This window comes from Fukomys damarensis, unplaced genomic scaffold (genome assembly GCF_012274545.1).
Source record: "Fukomys damarensis isolate Sample0158 unplaced genomic scaffold, DMR_v1.0_HiC HiC_scaffold_5, whole genome shotgun sequence".
NCBI lineage: Eukaryota > Metazoa > Chordata > Mammalia > Rodentia > Bathyergidae > Fukomys > Fukomys damarensis.
This window is the reverse complement of record NW_022900917.1, coordinates 73,762,479-73,770,865: the sequence shown is the minus strand read 5'-3', so window position 1 is coordinate 73,770,865 and position 8,387 is coordinate 73,762,479. Positions and strand designations below refer to the sequence as shown.

General features: G+C 38.3%; 1 pseudogene; it reads right to left on the bottom strand.

The window, feature by feature from the left end:
• Positions 1-592: 592 nt before the first annotated feature.
• LOC104875405 overlaps positions 593-8,387 on the bottom strand; it is a 173,877-nt pseudogene continuing 166,082 nt past the window's right edge.

The following is an 8,387-nucleotide window of genomic DNA, read 5'->3' as shown; positions in this document are numbered from 1 at the left end:
GGCAAATGGGCTGTTTCCAAGTTTTATCTATTACAAACTGTGCCACTATAAAGATGGGTATGCATATATCACTCTGTTATGATTCTTTTAATTCTTTTGGAAAGATACCCAGCAGAGGGATGGCTGTGTCAAATGGAACCTCCAGTCAAAGCTCTTTGAGGTATCTCCATATTGATTTCCATAGTGGTTGCATCAGTCTGCACTCCCACCAACAATGAAGAAGGGTTCCTTTCTCCCCACAACCCTACCAACATTTGTTATTGTGTGATTTCTTGATAGCAGCCATTCTTTGTGGGGTGAGGTGGAATCTCAGTGTTGTTTTCACCTGTAACTCTCGAATGACCAGTGATGTGGAACACTTTTTCATATATTTACTTGCTGCTTTTACTTGTTTGTCTGAGAAACGTCTGTTCATTTCAGATGCCCTGTGTGTGTGTGTGTGTGTGTGTGTGTGTGTGTGTTTCTGACTTTTATTACAGGGCCAGAATAAATAAGTGGCTGGGAAACGGTCTCCCACGCAGCAGGCCCCGCGGGCCTCAGTTGGTCCTCAGCACGGCGGAAGCTCTGGCCCGAGAAACCTCATTGGGCCATCTCAGAACCTCATTTGAGCCCGGAAGTGCGTCTGCTTGGTGGCCTTGTTCTGCATGCTGGTCTTCAGCATCCACTTGGACTTCATCCTCTGCAAGTACTGCATGTCCTGCTATTGCGCGGGGGCCGCGCCTGTGCTGCCAGTCCAGCCCAACGCGCAATACTGCCGCAGGACCCTGCCCACCGCCTTCCGATTTCTGGCCACGGCCACAGCTCTTGACAAGCCAAACATCTGCCAGTAGTACCTCATCAGGGAGCGGTGACCCACTTTGGCACCTGAAGGTAGAATCAGCTCCTTGGTCTCGTCATCGTATTCCACGTTCTTTTCTGAAGGCAACTTGTCCGTCTCATCCAGGTCCTCCCCTTCCCTGTGATCTGGGTAGCTACTACTAAAATCATAAAAGTCTGCAAATTCAAAAGCAGCATCACCATCTGTAAGGGCTTACAGTGGCTTTTGTCATTCATGTGGACCTGGACAGCTTGCGTGGAATAGAAGGATTTCCCTTTCTCATTGCACCACAAGCAAATCTTCCCAACACCAACTTTTTCTCCCAAATATTTAATCAGTCCCTTCAGGTCAGAAAGATACTCTATGTCAGGAATAAAGAAGCTGTGGAATTTAGTCATATGAGCCATGTTCTTCATCAGGGAGCATGAATGATGGGAACAAAACAAGCAGTCCGTTACTGGGATGGCTCCTAGGGCTGGGCTTTCCCCGGCTTCTCCCTCCTTCAGATGCCCATTTTTTAATTGGGTCTTTATATTTGGGGGGTGCTGATTGTTTTGAATTCTTCATATATTCTAGATAATAGTCCTTTGAGGAGCAGCTGGTAAAATTTTTTTCTCACATTGTAGATTATCTCTTAGTTCTGTTGATGGTTTCTTTTGCAGTGCAGAAGCTTTTTAATAAGATCGGATCCCAGTTGTTGATTATTTCTGCTAGTTCCCATGCTACTGAGGATTTGTTCATAAAGTCTTTTCCTATGCCAATGTCTTCAAGAGTTCTGCCTAACTTATCTTCCAGCAAGTTTATCTTTAATCCACTTGGATTTTAATTTAGTGCATGGTGAAAGATAAGGGTCTAGTTTTAATCTTTGGCAGGTTGAGATCCAGTTTTTCCAATATCATTTATTAAAGAGGCCCTCCTTCCTCCAGTGGTGACGGTCAGCTCCTTTGTCAAAAGATGAGGTAGCTGAGTACATCTGGAGTTGTTTTTGTGTCTTCCAATCTGTTCCACTGATCCTCAGGTCTGTTTCTTTGCCAGTACCATGCTGTTTTTATCACAGTGCTTTTGTAGTATAGTTTCAAATTGGGAATTGTTATACCCACTGCCATGTGTCTGTTGCCTAGGATGGCTTTTGCTGTTCTAGGTCTCTTATGGTTCCAAATGAATTTTTGCATCCTTTGATCTAGTTCTGTGAAATATAGTGTTGGAATTTCAATTGGCTTTGCATTGAATCTGTATAGCAGCTTTGGTAGTATGGCCATTTTCACTATGTTGATTCTTCCTACCCAGGAGCAGGGGATATCTTTCCATTTTCTTATATCCTCTTTGATCTCTTTTTTCAGAGTGCTGTAGTTTTCAGTGTAGAGGTCTTTTGCTTCTTTTGTTAGATTGATTCCTTTTTGTTAGGTTGATTCATTTTTTTGGATGCTATTGTGAAGGGAATTTCCCCCCTAATTTCTCTCTCAGTGAGTCTGTATTTTTTGTACCAGAAGTCTATTGATTTTTGGGTGTTGACCTTGTATCCAGCTACTTTGCTAAAAGTGTCCATTAAGTCTACAAGTCTTTTGGTAGAGTTTTTTAAGTCTTCAATGTAGAGTATCTTATCATCAGCAAATAATGACAGTTTAACTTCTTCCTTTCCTATCTTTATTGCTTTAATTTCTTTCTCTTGTCTAATTGCTATGGCTAATGTTTCCAGAACTATATCGAAGAAGAGTGGTGATAGTGGGCATCCTTGTCTTGTTGACATTTTCTTTATCAATCATTTAATGGGCATCTTGGCTGTTTTTTCACTGATATTCTAAACAGGCTGTCTTTTCTCTAAAATATGAGTTTGATCCATTTATCAAAAAAATCACACAGCTGTAGGTACATGTCTGTGTCTTCTGTTCTATTCCACTGGTTTTCTGATGTGTTCTTGTTGCAGACCTTTGTTGCTTTTCTTATTATAGTTTTGTAGTGTAATTCTGGCTGCTTGGAGATTCATTTTCCTTCTTTTGTCTTCAGTTCACATTATGTCCTTGAAGATGAGAAGTGTCTCTTGCAGGATATATATACATACATATATGTGTGTGTGTGTGTGTGTGTGTGTGTGTGTGCATATATATATAATATAGTTATTTTATCCAATCAACTAAGCTGAAAAGACAAAGCATTCACATCATTATTTAAAAGTGTGTGCTAATTCCTGTCATTTTGTTGCTTTTCAGGTGTTTGATTCATTTATGTTTCTCATCCATTTATCTATTCTCCCCATGAGGTCATTCTTTCCATTAGACTCCTACTAACTTTTGCCCTCATATTGTCCATTTAGGATATCCTTAATTATTTTTTGGCTTGGTGGCCAGAATTTCTGTACTTTATGTAATCACAAGAGATCTCTATCTCTCCTTAGATTTTGAACAGTAACCTTGTAGGATAACCCAGGAAATCCTTGTAGTACATTGCAATCCAGGTGAACAGTTATTTTTTCAGGATTTGAAAAGCTCATTCCAAGCACTTTTGGTCTTTAAGGTTTTTGTTGAGCAATCTGCTGTTCTTCAGGTGGGTTTGCCTCTGTGAGTGATTTTGCACTTCTACAGCACTTCGCCCTAGCATCATTTTCAGTGTTTTGTTTTTTCTCTCTTTTTGAGACTGGGTCTCACTATGTAGTCCATTCTGGCCTTGAATTCACAGTGTGGCCCAGGCTGGTCTCAAACTTACTGCCTCAGCCTCTTCAGGGCTGAGATTACAAGGGTATGCCACCATGCCCGGCTTCTGACATCTTTTAATTTTCTATTTTGTTCTGAGTTTTTGGCACTATGACTATGATGTATTATGAGGAGGTTCTTTTTTAATCATACATATTTGGGCTTACAAATGCCTCTTGTACATGGGTATTCATGCCACTTTCCAGATCTGGAAAAGTTTTCTGTAATAATTTCTCCAAATAGATTATTTATAACACTTATCTGTATTTTAATTTCTTCCTTAAGGCAAAAGATTTTTATATATTTTCTGTTTAAGTTGGCTAGGTTCCCTTGGATGATCTTTACACCACTTATTGCTATTTTTCATTACACTGAAAAAAGTAATAATGGACCTTGTACTCAAGCCCTGATATCTATTCTTCTGATTCATCTTAATTGCTACTGTGACTTTCAATTATTTAATTTTATTTATTGAAGACTAAATTCCTGGGATTTTTGCTTGATCTTCTTTTAGAATTTCTGTCTCTTTTCTGAAGTGTTCTTTCATTCCTACATTGTACTTCTTAATTTCTTCAGCTGCTTATTTGTATCTTTGTTGTGCTCATTTATCATTTATTCATCCAGCTACCTGTTTTATCTCTACTTTGAACTCATTAATCATCTTTACTATCAGCTTTTATAATTATTTATCTGGAAATTCATCGACTTCAATAATTGTTGGGTCAGATTTAGAAAAGTTATAAATTTTGGGAGGCACCTTTTTGCTTGACTTCTAATGATTCTTGTTCTTTATGTGTGTTCAAGTTTGTAGTTCACTTGGGATATGAAGCTTTACTACTAGTATGGAGATTTGTAGTAAATGTATTTCTCCTGCTACTGTACCTTTGGCTTTGTATGTCACTCAGCATAAAAGCACCCACTCAGTCTACCCAAACTACTAGGTTTAATACTGAGCGTGGCATTATTAAGAACAACTATCAATAATATAAACATCCAAAGAACCTACCATATATCAGTATGAAATTAAAATTTATAGTTTAAAATTTATCTCTACATTCTCTACTCTTACACTAACCTAGGAAAATAAAGACATAGAATTAAGGTAAGATAAGTTAGGAAAAAGTAGAGAAAAAAATAATTGAAAAGGAAAGAGAAAAAGTGAAATACAGAAAAAATATTGCTCTTCATCAGGAAATCATAAGGAAGAGGGAAGAAATTTGGGAGGTGATGTTTTAAAAGGAGAAAAGAGAAAGGACTAAGGAAGAGAATATAAGCAGAGAAAAGATATAGGGATATTGAATGTAGTTAATAAATTGTCAAAAATGCAAAGTTAGAGTGCCCTAAACAACCCTGGTGGGTGAGAACCAGAGAGAAATAGCATTGAAGCAAAAACAGCAGCTAAAATTCATACACAGTTACATACATATTTAGGCTCAGCACACACAAACACATACACACCACATGCATGCATGCGCTTACACAGTGCAAGAAATAAAAAAGGAAAAATGTATTTTATTGATAATATTTTATACAAAAAAAGAAGAGGGAGGGAGGGAAGATGTGTGATCACATGAGACAGGAAGAAAAGAAAGGATGGGGAGTGAGTATAATTGGAAAATGAGAGAATGAGAGAACATATAAGGACTACAGAATTGTCTGTAGCAATGATTGGAAATCACAAGCCCTTACAAATATACATGTAATCCCATGAAACATACAAAAAGAAACACACACACACACACACACACACACACAGGTCTGACATTTCTTTCTGTAGTAGTATTTATACTGGAATCAGCACTTGGATGCTGCTTCATAGAAGGAAGGGGTGAAAATCTTTAGTCCAGAGCTCTCCTCCACCTCTGACCAAGTAGGAAAAACTGTTTAGAGTGTGCAGGAGGCTGAGCTTCACACCTCAGTGATTGGAGATGGGTACTTGGGCAGGTTTGCCATTGGGAGGACTAGTTCACAACTGCTGAATCAATGTCTTCTGTACCTGGGAAGAAGGGTCCAGAAAAAAATATGGGCCTTCTCTGAATCTGTCACTCAAGTAGTCCCCAGTCAAGGCTGGACCTTGAGGCAAAGCCCTACAAATTTTCAGACCCTACTTTTGCAGGTGTTGTTGGCCACTGTCTTTGAACTTCCACATTTATTCTTATTGGTTCTCAGCAGAACAGAGGGAGGGTGGACCCAAAGGGGCTGTGTTTGTGTTAGGAAACACAGATGCCTGGGCTTTTGCTAGTCCTTGCAGGGGTGCCCCAGACTCAGAGCCCCTCATACCTCCAAGCCACTCCAGCTGAACACATCTCTACTGCTATATTCAAACTCTCACTATATCTCACTGTCCATCTGCCCCATACAAATTCTCCCAGCCCAGAGTTCAGTCTGTCTCATGAGCTGGAAGCTGGGATCTTTCTCCCAGTCTCGTGAATTTAGTTTTACCACACCGTAGTCGCCTTTTCTCGAGACCCACACTGTTAGGACCAGTGTCCACTTGTTCCTTGTAGTAAGGCAGCAATTACACTATGAAGAGGTGGGGATTTTCTGTGTCTACTCAGAAGGGTTTACTCAAGATGACTTTCTATCCCATTTCTGCTTAAAGTCACTTCCTCCATTACATGATTTTTAAGTTTATATTTCACTCATGGGGATTTTTATTTCCCACTCAAAATGGAAGTTCATGTTTCTTTTCAAAGCAAACAATTTAAGGGAAAGGAAATAAGGTAAAATAAAAAATATGAGAAAATTAAAAAATGGAAACAAAGTTTTGTAAATAGGGAAGGGTGGAGGGGGTGAAAAGGGAGGGCAGGGGTATGGGTAAAAAATGAGAACCATGACCTGTCATGTAAAGGTAAAAGATCCCAATGATGAATGTAACTGTACTGTATAGCTAAAAAATACCAATAAATTCATTGAAAGAAAAAACATAAAAAGTGAATCTGTTCCAAGATTAGTGTTAAATCACATATTTCACACAAACATCCTGAAGATGACAAAGAAATGTCTGATAGTTGACAAATACAACTCAAGCAAGGGACAATCACTCTACTCTTAGACTTGTTCCAACACTAACTTGGTGTGATTCTACATTTCCTGGGGACTCAGATACAATGTTTGAGAAATCGGTGACAGCAATTCTGAAAAAGAAATAGTGTATCACTCCATTCTTCAAACTTATAGTGCACATTATATTGTCCTAACAAGAGGGCATAATGATCAATATTTAGTGTGTGGAGGCCACTAAGACAAAGTGTTCTGCATTGTCAGGGATAGTTTTGACCACCAAGAGTTCTTTTACACTCCATTCAAATTCCAACCTCCTAGTATATGGTCACTAATGAATTGCTGGTAAGTATTACACAAACAGAACATACTTTTATGGTGTTAAATATAATTGCATAGGAATTAAATTACTACATAAGTGAGAAAAGATCTTGTTACTTTGAGGATGCTTCCATGGGTTGTTTTCCATTGAAAGAAAATCACCAAGAGTACTAACTTTTTGATATTTGAGTTGTCAAGATAATGACTCAGGTCAGCCTTTCTCTGTAGCTGTCATACTGTAATGAGTTTATGATAGTGGAAATTGACAATTTATTAAGTCTTCTAAAGAAAACTTTATAATAAAATATTTATGCCAATAATAAGTGGTTTTGAATGTTGTAAAACACTTATAATCCAGTAATATATGCAACTTGTTGGGTTATAATCTTTGTTTTTTCGTTATCTAATTTATTTTGTATAAAACGGGTCTTTTGTTGGCTTTTTTGAAATCATATGTATACCTATATGTGAATTTCATTTCAAAATTTTCAATGCAGCCTTTAGAATGTGCATGTTTTGGGACAATTTAAATTAGGCCCCTGATGACACTGCTGAGTTCTTCACTGCTGGGTACAAATTTGGTTTCCCTGCTTCTTCCATGTGTTATCTTCAGCAGAGCTTGACCTCAGAGTCTGGATCTCCATTTGTAAGACAGGATTCTGCCAGTGCACTGCACATATATCAGATCTGCAAGGTACTTGGCCAAGAACCTGGCACAGGTTGAGTGCTCAAAACATGCTAGTCTTTCTTTAAAATTTAATTTTTCAAGGACCATTATTTCTCCTGAGCCTCAGACCTGACAAAAGCCTAAAAAACACTCAGGATTTTGGGGAGAATCTACGGATGCGACTTAAGTACTGTGTTCAAAAACATAATAGATCTTTCAATGCTTATCCACTAGATCTGTCATTCAAGTAGCACTGGATCTTTTCTCTTTACATCTCAGTCCTAACACGGTTGTCAAATAATTTTCATTTTTAAAACCATGACCTTCAATATGTTTTTTAGGACCTTGAGGGACCTTTAAATTAATCATTGTGAAAAAATGCACCTCTGAAATATGTTGCATTTTTAAAACCTTCTGTGATATTTTTGCCTCTCTGCAATAGTAATAAGCTTCAGATGCAAAAACAGATTGAAGGATTCATAAAGGTGTCAACTGCCTGTCTTTTAGGTTGCATATGCTTATAAATAACAATCCAGATAATGATATCAAGAAAAAATGGGAAGGGATATGCAGTTCTCTGTTCTGTGCTGTTCAGAACATCTAATTTATTCAAACTTCACTGGAGCTCTGAGCACTCTGTAGATTGCAAATGTGATTGTACTGTGAGCAGTGTCAAGTCTTTGCTAATACAGCGATTCATAGCCCATGCTCATCTGGCACACACACAGTTCACCTGTGTTACCTGTAAGACTGAATATCAGAGATGCAGCAGCTGCCCAAACTGCATGTGTACTGACCAAGGACCCTTGGGCCTTAGAGAAGATCTTAGGTGCCCTGGAATTCTCTGTTAATCACATCTGAATTCCCACTCTGAAAATTCATTTCCCTTAAA